Source organism: Littorina saxatilis, linkage group LG1 (assembly GCF_037325665.1).
Source record: "Littorina saxatilis isolate snail1 linkage group LG1, US_GU_Lsax_2.0, whole genome shotgun sequence".
Lineage (NCBI taxonomy): Eukaryota > Metazoa > Mollusca > Gastropoda > Littorinimorpha > Littorinidae > Littorina > Littorina saxatilis.
This window is the reverse complement of record NC_090245.1, coordinates 25,375,589-25,389,964: the sequence shown is the minus strand read 5'-3', so window position 1 is coordinate 25,389,964 and position 14,376 is coordinate 25,375,589. Positions and strand designations below refer to the sequence as shown.

Here is a 14,376-nt window from a genome sequence, read left to right as displayed (position 1 = left end):
AATTCAAAAATGAAAACTTAAAGTTTGGAATGTTAAAGTGAACTTGATTATCGACACATAACTACGGGAAATTGAAACAGGTCACCCTCTGCGTGCGGTCTTATTTTCAATCAGTGATATATTGAAGTAACATCAAATGTCCTAAATCGGCCCCTGTTAGAGGTTGAATCGAGGGGAAACCTGCATTTTCATTCAATCACAGACGCTTTACGCAATAGTTCTTTACAGGAAGAAATTTTCTTTTCTTTTTCATGCTTACTTTTGAGTGCCGTGTCACTGTTTGTGTTGTTGCCTTGTCATCTTCATGTAATTTATTAGTAAGTGTAGCCTATATGAGTATGCTTGAGTTGTTAATGCGAAAGATTGTGTATGAGTGCGCCTTGAGTCGCCTTGTGGTGAGATATGTGCGCGTTATAAATTCTCGTATTGATATTATTATTATTATTATTTAAGTTATTGAGACATCCCAGTGCACTAAGGGATTTATAGAGCAAATCGAGAAAATTCATTATTGAACGAAGCGCATAGCGCTGAGTTCAATAATTATTTTCGAGATTTGCTCTATAAATCCCTTAGTGCACTGGGATTGTTTCAATAACGATATTGTCAGTACCGCCAGAGAAAAAAAGAAGATTCAATACGCACACTTTGCAACGCGCATTTGGATAGGCGTAACTGTGTGGTCAGGTTTGTGTCACTGGATCTACTTTTGTGTGGGCTGTCTCAAGTGTGTCGTGCTTTCGTCACACGCAAACTCTTGTTTTAATTTCTGTTGGTAAATTCCAGTGTAGCGTTAAGCTAAAAAGTGATGATCTTTCATAGAGACCTCATTTAAACTCGGAGAAAGGACTGTGCTCTTGGTTTCGAAACCTTCCACGAGCTTCGACAGATTGACTGTGCAGAGTTTTGCCCCTTGCCACGGTCGACGGAAAGCACATTTCCAAAATAAATGTGGCATGTTTCTCGTGTGGTATCTTCACTCATCGGGGAGTCTGGTACTACATATGAACGGTAAGAATGCTCTGAACCCTACACGTATTATATCCCCATCGTTTTTTCGTTCACATTTGCCCAACATGTTAATTTGCTGAGCGGGGTTTATGTCGTCTGCTAGGGCAATCAAACCACTGCATGTAGTCTGCACTGACTGAGTCTGCACGCACGAGGCACGCTGGTAATAAGTCTTATAATGGTAAGAACGTTCTGAACCCTACACGTTTTCGATTACGATTGTTCTTGCCTTGAAATAATAATTCGGAAACCATTCATTTACTGAACTGATGCAGTCGTATTTCAGTGTAGTCAGTGCTACGTATGACAGAGTCGATCGAGTCAGTCTTCCAAACTGGTCTAGCTGGTACGTTATCGGAATAACACTTGTGTTTTCTGCTAGCGGGTGGGAATTTTATACTAACTCATCATTTGGTAATGTGGATGATAAGCTACATGCCCCTAACACGGCATATGAGAAGAATCTATGCAAGTCGGCGAAAATTAGATGAAACACAGCGGCTTCTATTTCTATCAGTGGCAGCCGCACTGTGGCACAGGCACATGCAATCTGTCAGAAAAAAACCCACTTCTGCTTTAATTGAGAAGCAGGGAATTTATGGTCATTTGGTATTGTCAGTGGAGAATATAAGCTACATGTCAGTAATTAATTCTGAGGATGAGAGCACAGTCTTGCTTAGGCAAAGGGCGTAAGAATACGCTCTGTGGAAAAGTTAGCGCACTCCAAGAGTGCGCTAACAGTTTTAGCGCATCGCCATTAGCCAATCAACTGGTTCACATCAGTCATGTGACACCAGTACTTACTGACAATTATTATTATTATTATTATTATTATTATTATTATTATTATTATTATTATTATTATTATTATTATTATTTAAGTTATTAAAACATCACAGTGCACTAAGAGATTTATAGAGCAAATCGAGAAAATTAATTATTGAACGAAGCGCAAAGCGCTGAGTTCAATAATTATTTTCAAGATTTGCTCTATAAATCTCTTAGCGCACTGTGATTGTTTCAATAACGATATTGTCAGTAACGACAATAGATTAGAAAGTTTGAAAAGGCACATTTTTCTGCCAGCGTTTGGATCAATTGTGGACAGGTCGAGTTAGATCTACTTTTGTGTGTGTGTCGGCTTTGCACACGTCGGGGGTATTAACGGTTTCATCGCCGACCATGCATTTTACGATTTGATTACCCTCTGCACCGTTTTATTGATTAGCAACTAACAGTATGAGTTACAGTTGTGCGAAATGTACCCGTTAGCATACAGTTTCACTTAAGTATTAATTATTGGTATTAAAACAACATGTACCGAAATGTTCTACGCTCCCACAAAAATGAACGACCCCCAAGCAAATGAGTGGCGTCCCCTGATGTCAAACGACTCAAAGTGACACGTTGGTTCCCTCATTCGCAAAAAAATAAAGTTAGCATGTTATTTCTAGCAATGTACCTGCATCTGGGAGGTTGGTGCTATGATTACATGGTAAGAATGTTTTGAAGCCTTCGCGTGTTCTGTTTACATCGTAGTTGTCTTGAAATATGCAAAAACCGTTCATTTCAGTCCTGAACTGATGGTGTCGTCTCCTACGTTTTCGAGTGAGACAGTCTATTGAATCAGTCGACTTCCAAATGCTGCTTTGTCCAGCTCGAAATCTGTCAGAAAAAAACCCTTCTAAGGTCAAGCATCATTGTTTGGTAATTTGGAGACGATCAGCTACATGCCACTAACACAGCGGCTGAGAAGAATGTTCGGAAGTCGAAAGAAGAGGCACAGATTACAGATTCACTGTGACACAGGCGCATGAAATCTGTAAATAATTTTTGGATGATTAATGAGATGAGGATGATTATAATGATGATGCTATGGATTTCCAATTTTGGTTTGAGACTTCTGCTTTTAGCCGCGGGAAATTTAGGGTCAAGCATAATTTAGTAATGTGGAGATGATAAGATACATGTCACTAACACGGAGGATGAGAAGACTCTCAAATTAAAAGAAGGGGCACAGCCTCGCTTTGGAAAAGGGCGGAAGAATACGCTCTCTCCAAGAGTGCGCTAACAGTTTTAAGCGCATTGCCATTAGCCAATCAACTGTTTCACATCAGTCATGTGACACCAGTACTTACTGACAATTATTATTATTATCATTATTATTATTATTATTATTATTATTATTATTATTATTATTATTATTATCTCAAAGGTTATACTCGCTCACTTACTCTCTGACACTTTTATGAAGGTTAAGGTTGGTGACAAGTTAGTTAAGTTTTGACTAAATGTTTTAACATAGACTGGGAATCGAGACGAAGGTGTGCGTGCGTGCGTATGTTTTTAGATGTAGAGCGTTTCAGAGAAAACTGCTGGGATGATCGACATGAAGCTGTACATACAAATTCTTCCAGATGTTACCCCAAGACATTTACTTCAGTGTTTTTTTTCGTTGAATGTCTTTGATGAAGTCATATCCGACTTTTAGTGAAAACTGAGGCGACACTTTCATCCCCTCACTTTTCGATCAAATTGATGGAAGTTTTGGTCAAGCAATAGTCGACGAAGCCCGGACTATAGGAATGCATTTTAGCTTGGAAACTTAACAATTAATTATTGAGTTAAGTCATCACAAATCTCAAAATTGTAATTCAAATACATTTTTAGTAATCCATCGGAAAAAGTGTTCGTCTTATTCATAATCATTTCCTGAATCCCAAAACATATAGATATGTTATGTTTAGATTAAAAACAAGCTCAGAAAGTGATAAAGAATAAAGAAAAGCGCGCTTCCCTGTGAAGAGCTATTCGCTACTGCGCTTTATTGGCTTGTCACTTCAAGCGATCAGCTGGCCGGTACGTTTTTTACGCGAACATGAGTCAGCATTCTCGGCCGCGGGGTATCGGCAAAGCTATTGTCTTCGTGAAATGCAATGCGTTCGGTTTCATTCTATGAGTTCGACAGTTTGACTTAATTTATTAATTTCGCTTCACGTGACTTGTTTGATTTTTTTTTTTTTTTAAGCGACAGTAATTTCTGGGTGAGTAGACGAAAGAATTTCCACCCAGCTTTCCTCATCAACGAGGATGCGGGTTCGGTATTTTCAAATGGACGCTGGAATATGTCAATGCACAGTCTTGTTTGATGCAATGTGGATGAAATCCATGCGGATACATTTCATGAATGTGGTATCCTTGGCACAGGAAAAGCACCCCTGTGAATCTATGTTCTTGAAAAGAGAGTTAACACACTCAGTCTCATATCTATATTACTTCTGTCGCGTGACAAGAGGTCTTCTCTAGCATATCACCACATACATGTCCCTAATAGGTAAGCTTCCTGAGAGGACGTTAAGCTCCCCCCTCCCCCTCCCCCCTCCTCATCTTATAAGAGGTCTGGAAAAACAACCATAAAATGCACCTGCCAGTTTTCCTGGTATGCAAAAAAACACGTCTCCATAGACGGAACCCTCTTTGTGTCAAATTGGAGCACTGCTGTCAATTGTCGCAAAACTCTGCCATATCATGTGCAAACTAACGTTTCCATTTATGACGTGCTTGAAGTGTCGTTGAATGAGGTCAATTACATGATATTTCTTGCTCTCCAAAAGAAGCGATATGATGGGCCATGGGTTGTTTTGTTTGCATTAAATTATTTCAGCTAGGTTGTTTTTTTCGGCAAAATATGCGCAGTTTCCAGGCAAAATGCGTTTAATGTAAAATGTTTACGCTTTCTCTCTGTCTCTGTCTGTCTGTCTCTCTCTGTAAGTACTGGAAAGTCGCCGGAGAAGGAGAAGGAGCCACAGTTATACTTCGACTGCACAGCAAAGAGAATCAACAAGCCGCCATTTGCAGAGCAAACCAACACAACGTGAACAAAAACCCTTCGCAGCTCAGGCGTGACCAATTTTACAACAAAAAGGTACGCGATTCTGCTGCTGATACATCTGATAACCTGAGAAATCCAGCAAACACGACATGTACAATTTTTAGAGACACGTACGACAAAGCACGAGGTATTAGGGACACACAGAAAATGAGAGTACACTCCGACGAACACGTTGACAGTGGGGCGAGCTGTGTTGAGAACATTGAAGCACGTGAGCCACGGAGCCACATTTTATCCAAGGTGACGGGACCTGCCTCGCAGCAATCCATTGACTCCACGTGCGTGGCTATTGACAGTGACAACTTTACGTCAGGGAGTGACACAGAGGAACCTGTCGAAAAGCTGTTGGCTGAAGCTGAGAAGAATGCTTTGGAAAGGGAGTACACTCTAGGGGACATAAAAGAGCTTGCTGTAGAAATGACTATGAACCCCAGAACAAGACAGAAACTGCCCTGTGTGCTAGACAAAACAAAGAATAAGTCTTTGAAGAGAGTGGTGTACACTGTTTCTTCTAAACAGCTGCTTGCAAAATCTGAAGACTTTATATTCACGAACGACTGCATCAAAGCTGAAACACTCTACTGGGCGTTTAACAGGGACAACGTAGACATGAGTTCGGATGAATCAGAGCGACTGGCATTCATTGTAGAGACCACGGATGTGCGACGAAAACTCTACCGACGCGAAATAGACCATGTGACCAAGGACTTGCACGCTCTGGTTAATCTTCTTAGGGTTTACCTTCAAACTTGAACTTTGATATTATATCGCACGAACATTGGCAATGAAACCATGTGTGAACACAAACTGTATCGGAAAACCGTGACTACGCGTCTGACATTGGACACACCAAGTCAGTAAACAACGGGTGTACGCGGACACGCGTTCGATTTCGAAAAGTGTTGTATTGTTATGCCCGACCCCCCCCCCCCCCCCTCCCCCCTCCCATCCCCACTTGGTCATGGGCAGATTGCCTAACCAGTGAACCATTTGAGTCTTGAGTCTCTCTCTCTCTCTCTCTCTCTCTCTCTCTCCCTCCTTCCCTCCCTCTCTCTCTCCCTCCCTCCCTCCCTCCACCCATTGCACACCGGTACGACCGAACTAAGGTAACGTTAAATTACTGTTGTGCAGCGGGTTGAAAGAATACCCTATACCTCGGAGATATACCTTCACTCGGTTTCAACGACGTCACGTGACATGTTATATGGTGAAAGAGAATGCTGTCGCTTATTTTCCTTTTGAGGATGAGGGTTTAACATGGATCGGGAACCTACAGGACAACCGCGGCTGTGCTTGCAAGTTTGGATAGTTCTTTCCGTGACTGAGCATCGTTTCAGTCTTACCGAACTGAGGGTGGAAAATAAGCGACAGCATTCTCTTCCACCATATAACATGTCACGTGACGTCGTTGAAACCGAGTGAAGGTATATCTCCGAGGTATAGGGTATTCTTTCAACCCGCTGCACAACAGTATTTTATTGATACCTTAGTTCGGTTGTACCGGTGTGTAATACCTCCTCTCTCTCTCTCTCTCTCTCTCTCTCTCTCTCTCTCTCTCTCTCTCTCTCTCTCTCTCTCTCTCTCTCTCTCTCTCTCTCTCTCTCTCTCTCTCTCTCTCTCTCTCTCTCTCTCTCTCTCTCTCTCTCTCTCTCTCTCTCTCTCTATCTCTCTCTCTGTTTGAAGCTTCTGAGACGTCTCCGACAAGGTATGTAAATGTTTAAAGGAGATCAAGCTTCTAACTAAGATTTGAAATAACGACCGTGGAAATATATGAACTTTTTAGAACCTTAAATTGTTCATTTTTACTCGTATGGACCAAATTAAATGTTTTTTGTTTGAAACACGAAGACCACCATGTAAACTATTTGGTCCCGAATAGCCCAAAAGGCAAATAGGCTGAAAGGACATGACAAACCAACAACCAACCAACCAACTAACTCTGACACTATTTCTTTCTTTATTACAGCATAGTTTTGCAATATAACTGATTCTTCGTAGAAAGACGTCTGTTACGCGTGATTGTTCTGAAAAGTGACTATTACATGATTGTTCTGAAAGTCTACTATTTATTTCATCGTAATCATGTAAGCCCTCATGCGTGATTGTTACTAGTTTACATGATTGTTCTGAAACTCTACTAAAGGTAAACTTGCTTCACCCGTGAAATGTAGTCAGATATGGAACAATATGTATACCCCTGCCCAACGAAGTGTGTTTGAGTTGATCCGTCTTCTGTGTGCGCGACAGCTTCAGATGTGTGTTTGAGTTGATCTGTCTCTCCACTCCCTTTTTTTAGGTGTAGGGGGTGGGGGAGGTTTGTTCATATCAACTGACACTTTATCAAACCATTTGAATAATTCATATAAGAAATTCTGGTGGTTGCTGTGTAATAAAAAAACCAAGTGTCACTGAAAACAGAGATGTGCTAATAAATTTAGCTTTCATGTGTGTGTATGTGTGGTGTGTGTGTGCGTACGTACTCAATGCACTGGCGTCGGAAACTGGGGGGGGGGGGGTGGCAGCTGCTGTTCCTGGGGTGGGTGGGTGGGGCAAACATGTCTTTTTGCCCCCCCCCCCACCCCCCAATATTTAGGATGACAAAAATATTCACAGAGAGAGAGAGTTGATAAACAAATACACACACAAAAAACCGTCGCGATATAACCTTCGTGGTTGAAAACGACGTTAAAGACCAAATAAAGAAAAAGAACACACAAAAAAGAAGTATATTGTCTCGCGTGCAAGAACTTTATAGCCCAGACTCCCCACCTATCTCGCAACCCCGGCCATCTCCTCACGTCTCTCATCCCCTCTCCACTTGAATTTTTAGTTCATAAAAAAAAGTTTCATTTGTGAAAATTATTTGTTGTGCCTTTCGTCTTTAAAGGGGCAAAAATTAGCTTCCATTTTCACTCTTTGCCATGCCTTTCGATCCATTTTGGTGACCTAGCCACCTAAGCATGGCAAAGAGGGAAAATCAAAAGTTTCTATGTGTCCCTTTAAACCTGTAATTAGAATTTTAAGTTGGGAATACTCAAGAAGAATCATTACATTTTTGAAGATTATAAATAATTTTTGTTTTTGGACATTTAATTTGAATTTTGAGTTGAGAACAATAAAGAAGACATGTTCAATATATGAAACGTATTACTTGTTGAGTTTGTATTCATTGGGTGGGAGTATAAATATCAATTTCACTTAAGATTTAGTATCATTGTATCAAAATATTGTTCCATGTACATACAGACATACACACAGACAGACGGACAAAGTGAATCCAGTATACCCCCTCCAACTTCATTGGGCTGGGGTATAAATATCAATATCCCATGACCTCCCTTCTTTGTCTCTGTTACTTCAGTATGGGTATATATGTTGTATTTTTATAGCTCAATAAATACATCATGGACTCAAAAAAATATATGATAGTGCAGATTCCGATTTGGGCGAAGAACTACTTTGCTCCCGACCTTTGACCTCGCGCCGAACAATGTGACACATTTGTATGAAGTTCCAAAATCGTATTGCACGGCTCAGAAAACCATATCAGTTGCACGCAAAAATGAATCTCAGAACTGATCTGATGTATGAGATGCAATAAGCAAACGTTTCTTTCATTATGAAAGCAATGCAGGTGGGAAAAAACGAACATTCAACTTACAAGATAACCAGATGCTAGCGAACCAAAACAAAAACACGAGTACCCTCCCCTTGCTTCGTTAGCAGACGACTTTTGAGAATCTGTCAGACCGTCCTTACCTGGCACGGTTGGGCTTCGCTATCATCAGCTGTTTCACGTGTTTTGCGAGCAAGTCTACTCTTTTGCCTGGCTCTGCAGTAAGTCCACATTGGCGATGAAGGTATCTAAGAACTTAACATGTGTGTATTTTTCCGTAATCCAGTCATATTCTTTCAAAATGCAATCAAGCGGCGGTGACAGACTTGGGTCCTGTTTTCATCGCATCAATACCAGTTTAGGTTCATGCAAACACACTCGCAAAACAGTTTATCATGTAGATACATTTCAAATAGGGAGCAAATGGTTAAATCTACATATGTGTTCCCTAAAATTTGCTTCTCTGTCAATAAGACTAATTGTATAATAATGCGTTCGAAAAAAACAACGTGGAATCGATTCTGAATCGAGTCGAGTAAGCCAAATGGGGGCCAAACCGGTTTCCCCGTTCCGCCGACCTGAAACGCAAAAGAATTGTGCGCTTCAACTAAATGGATTTCTATACGACTTCATTACTTTCTTGCAACTTATGAACCTTTACTTAACGCTTTTAAACGGTCTGAAAGTAGTGTTACCGCGTACTTATAGATGCACTCATTCGTTTTATTTTTTCAGCGACGGTCACTTAGTTTAAGGTTGCAAAAAGGCCATGTCTCGCTGAAAACACTGTTTCACACTCCACAGATCGCAAAAGTGCCGCTAGTAGTCTACACTTTGTGTTTGATGGTAGAATGGGATATACAGATTACAACACTCGTGGTTTTTTATATGGCTTGTATTTCAGTCAAGACCCAGCGGGAATATCAATCGAGAGCCACTCGCCAAAGGCTCGTGTCTCCCGATGATATTCATCCGCTGGGTCTTGACTGAAATACAAGCCATATAAAAAACCACTCGTGTTGTAACCTATACATATCACTAAAGATTTAGTATCATTGTATCAAAATATTGTTCCATATCCATACAGACATAAACACAGACAGATGGACAAAGTGAATCCAGTATACCCCCCTCCAACTTCGTTGGGCTGGGGTATACATATTGTTCCATATCTGACAACATTTCACGGGTGAAGCAAGTTTACTTTTAGTAGAGTTTCAGAACAATCAGGTAAATTAGTAAGCTTTCAGAACAATCACGTATGAGGGCTTACATGTTTACGATGAAATAAATAGGAGACTTTCAGAACAATCATGTAATAGTCGCTTTTCAGAACAATCACGCGTAACAGACGTCCACCATCATTTCAGACGTGGGCGAATAGTGGCGAGAAACAAAATACCAACAAAAAAGAAATGTCTTTATGAAGTAAAAAAAACACAATGCCCAACCTTGGAGCAGCTCCTAAAACAATTTTCTCCGGGGCCTTCCTTCGAAGTGCAAACAGAAATAAATTCTCCGTTAGGAAGTCACTTTAAAGGATTTGCTGACGATCTAAGGAACGCGAGGATCGATCAGAGAGCTAACTTTGGCTCAGCGATCGAGCGGTCTTCAACCTGATTGCTCCGCAAAGGCGTACGGTGCAGATCTTAGAGCCCACAAACCATGCTGAGAAGCCGAATGTCGCAAGATGCTGAGACATCGAAAACATCTTCCATTCTGAGCAGAAAATCTCGTAAAGCACGGTCTTGAATTGTACTTTTGAGAGAGCATACAATTTCTACCTAGACAATACATGTACCTTACAAATCTTACACATCTACAGTTTGGCTGCTTTCTGTGCATAGCGAGAACTTTTTGCTTAATGAATGTTGTAACTGACGCATCATTAGGCCTAAACAAGTCGCGTAAGGCGAAAATACAATATTTAGTCAAGTAGCTGTCGAACTCACAGAATGAAACTGAACGCAATGCAACGCAGCAAGACCGTAGCATCGTCAGTCCACCGCGCACGGCAAAGGCAGTGAAATTGACAAGAAGAGCGGGGTAGTACTTGCGCTGAGAAGCACAGCACGCTTTTCTGTACCTCTGTTCGTTTTAACTTTCTGAGCGTGTTTTTAATCCAAACATATCATATGTATATGTTTTTGGAATCAGGAACCGACAAGGAATAAGATTAAAGTGTTTTTAAAATGATTTCGAAAAAAAAATTTGATAATAATTTTTATATATTTAATTTTCAGAGCTTGTTTTTAATCTGAATATAACATATTTATATGTTTTTGGAATCAGCAAATGATGGAGAATAAGATAAACGTAAATTTGGATCGTTTTATAAATTTTTATTTTTTTTTACAATTTTCAGATTTTTGATGACCAAAGTCATTAATTAATTTTTAAGCCACCACGCTGAAATGCAATACCGAACCCCGGCCTTCGTCGAAGATTACTTGACCAAAATTTCAACCAATTTGGTTGAAAAATGAGGGCGTGACAGTGCCGCCTCAACTTTCACGAAAAGCCGGATATGACGTCATCAAAGACATTTATCAAAAAAATGAAAAAAACGTTCGGGGATTTCATACCCAGGAACTCTCATGTCAAATTTCATAACGATCGGTCCAGTAGTTTAGTCTGAATCGCTCTACACACACACACACACACACACACACACACACACACACACACACACACACACACACACGCACATACACCACGACCCTCGTTTCGATTCCCCCTCGATGTTAAAATATTTAGTCAAAACTTGACTAAATATAAACAAGTCGCGTAAGGCGAAAATACAATATTTAGTCAAGTAGCTGTCGAACTCACAGAATGAAACTGAACGCAATGCCATTTTTCAGCAAGACCGTATACTCGTAGCATCGTCAGTCCACCACTCATGGCAAAGGCAGTGAAATTGACAAGAAGAGCGGGGTAGTAGTTGCGCTAAGAAGGTTAGCACGCTTTTCTGTACCTCTCTTTGTTTTAACTTTCTGAGCGTGTTTTTAATCCAAACATATCATATCTATATGTTTTTGGAATCAGGAACCGACAAGGAATAAGATGAAAGTGTTTTTAAATTGATTTGGACAATTTAATTTTGATAATAATTTTTATATATTTAATTTTCAGAGCTTGTTTTTAATCTGAATATAACATATTTATATGTTTTTGGAATCAGAAAATGATGGAGAATAAGATAAACGTAAATTTGGATCGTTTTATAAATTTTTATTTTTTTTTACAATTTTCAGATTTTTAATGACCAAAGTCATTAATTAATTTTTAAGCCACCAAGCTGAAATGCAATACCGAAGTCCGGGCTTCGTCGAAGATTACTTGACCAAAATTTCAACCAATTTGGTTGAAAAATGAGGGCGTGACAGTGCCGCCTGAACTTTCACGAAAAGCCGGATATGACGTCATCAAAGACATTTATCAAAAAAATGAAAAAAACGTTCGGGGATTTCATACCCAGGAACTCTCATGTCAAATTTCATAAAGATCGGTCCAGTAGTTTAGTCTGAATCGCTCTACACACACACACACACACACACACAGAGACACACACACACACAGACACACACACACACACACACACGCACATACACCACGACCCTCGTTTCGATTCCCCCTCGATGTTAAAATATTTAGTCAAAACTTGACTAAATATAAAAAGAATAGGTGTGGTTACGGTTACCCGACCTACCCTTTTTGTAGGGGCCGACCCTATAACTTTTTACATTTAGTCAAGTTTTGACTAAATGTTTTAACATCGAGGGGGAATCGAAACGAGGGTCGTGGTGTATGTGTGTGCGTGTGTGCATGCGTGTGTGCGTGCGTGCGTGTAGAGCGATTCAGACCAAACTACTGGACCGATCTTTATGAAATTTGACATGAGAGTTCCTGGGTATGATATCCCCGAAAGTTTTTTTCATTTTTTTGATAAATGTCTTTGATGACGTCATATCCGGCTTTTCGTGAAAGTTGAGGCGGCACTTTCACGCTCTCATTTTTCAAATAAATTGGTTGAAATTTTGATCAAGTAGTCTTCGACGAAGCCCGGACTTCGGTATTGCATTTCAGCTTGGTGGCCTAAAAATTAATTAATGACTTTGGTCATTAAAAATCTGAAAATTGTAAAAAAAATTATTTTTTTTCTAAAACGATCCAAATTTACGTTCAGCTTATTCTCCATCATTTGCTGATTCCAAAAACATATACATATGTTATATTTGGATTAAAAACAAGCTCTGATAAATATATAAAAATTATTATCAAATTTTTTTTTCGAAATCAATTTAAAAACACTTTCATCTTATTCCTTGTCGGTTCCTGATTCCAAAAACATATAGATATGATATGTTTGGATTCAAAACACGCTCAGAAAGTTAAAACGAAGAGAGGTACAGAAAAGCGTGCTATCCTTCTCAGCGCAACTACTACCCCGCTCTTCTTGTCAATTTCACTGCCTTCGCCATGAGCGGTGGACTGACGATGCTACGGTCTTGCTGAAACATTGCATTGCGTTCAGTTTCATTCTGTGAGTTCGACAGCTACTTGACTAAATGTTGTATTTTCGCCTTACGCGACTTTTTATTTTACATTTGTCAAAACAAAAAACAAACAAAAAACGAGTGCAGAAAACGCAATGAAAGCGAAAGCGCTCGAGTCGCACACTTATTTCCCTGTCAAGTAGGTTTAATGTGTACACATTAGAAAAAAAAGTTTAAAAAAAAAGCGATTGCCTACCTTCCTACCCTATTTTGTGGGGGGCTATGTTACCTTAACCACACCTATGTGTTGGGGTGTGTGTGATGATTTACTTTGTGCGGTAGTCAGCATAAGCTAATCGAGACAGTGAATCTCCAAAGATTCTCTAGATAGTAAGCCGAGACTGTATTCGTCATAGTGACATCACACTGTAAATGTCGATGACGTAATTTTCGTAACCCTGTCTCTTGTCTAGGAAACACGAAGGTTTGGAAAGTATTTCTTATAAACATAATATTATTGCTAAGACCAGCGATAGTGGCATGAAGCGATGTCAATGTTTAGAATTGCTTCATGATTAATAACATTCTCGTTCATTCGAGAGCAATGTAACCTAGGTATTGCTTGGCGACAGACAACAATCGTCGTAACGTAAAACCAACGATCAGTTCCAGTCTGTTCGTCAAGACCCGAAGAAGTCCTGTTCGAAAGATTCTAGGCAGGTTAGTAAATGATGCACATTCAGTAACTTTCTGATGAAGCCAATCCTAGTGTGTGTTCATGTAAATCATTTGTCTGTTCGTTTGGAGAAATTAGATGACACGAATAGGTAATTTGTGTTCCATTTCTCAAGATGCTGAAACATGTTCTGTTTCATTTTACATGTTGCTAGATGAACGATTTGTTAACGGTATGCTACACTTTGTGTGCAGACACTGAATTCTCTTCACCGAGGATTGGATCAGCTGTTTTATTTGTATACCTATATCTACACTGAATTCGCTAACCTGTTCGTCGATGAAGAATAACCACTTAGTGTAACCTGGGCTGAGGTGCACGAAGATCGAAGCGGGTGACAACCATTGGGTGGTAACTTGGTGAGAGTTGTCACCTTCTTGGGGGCTAACCGACTTGGGTCTCTCCCTCCCACTTGGTCGCGGTGCACGAAGCCGTCTCGGTCATTTACCCTACTGTGTCGGAGGTTATAAATAGATTCGGGAAAGTGACTTCAGTGGCCTTAGTGCGCATGCGCTGATCATGGTGTTTACCGTGGAGCCATCGGGAATCCAAGGGAAATAAAAGAAAACTTGACTATAATTATCGGAAAAGGGACGGGCAGTGACCAAAAATAAATGATACA

General features: G+C 40.1%; 1 protein-coding gene and 1 long non-coding RNA gene across 2 annotated transcripts in view; one reads left to right on the top strand and one right to left on the bottom strand.

The window, feature by feature from the left end:
* Window positions 1-14,376, bottom strand: part of LOC138965619 (uncharacterized) — a 498,821-nt gene that overhangs the window by 98,309 nt on the left and 386,136 nt on the right. The gene's annotated exons all lie outside the window — the stretch shown is intronic.
* The window catches only part of LOC138965511 (uncharacterized), a 422,657-nt gene that overhangs the window by 128,759 nt on the left and 279,522 nt on the right, over window positions 1-14,376 (top strand). The gene's annotated exons all lie outside the window — the stretch shown is intronic.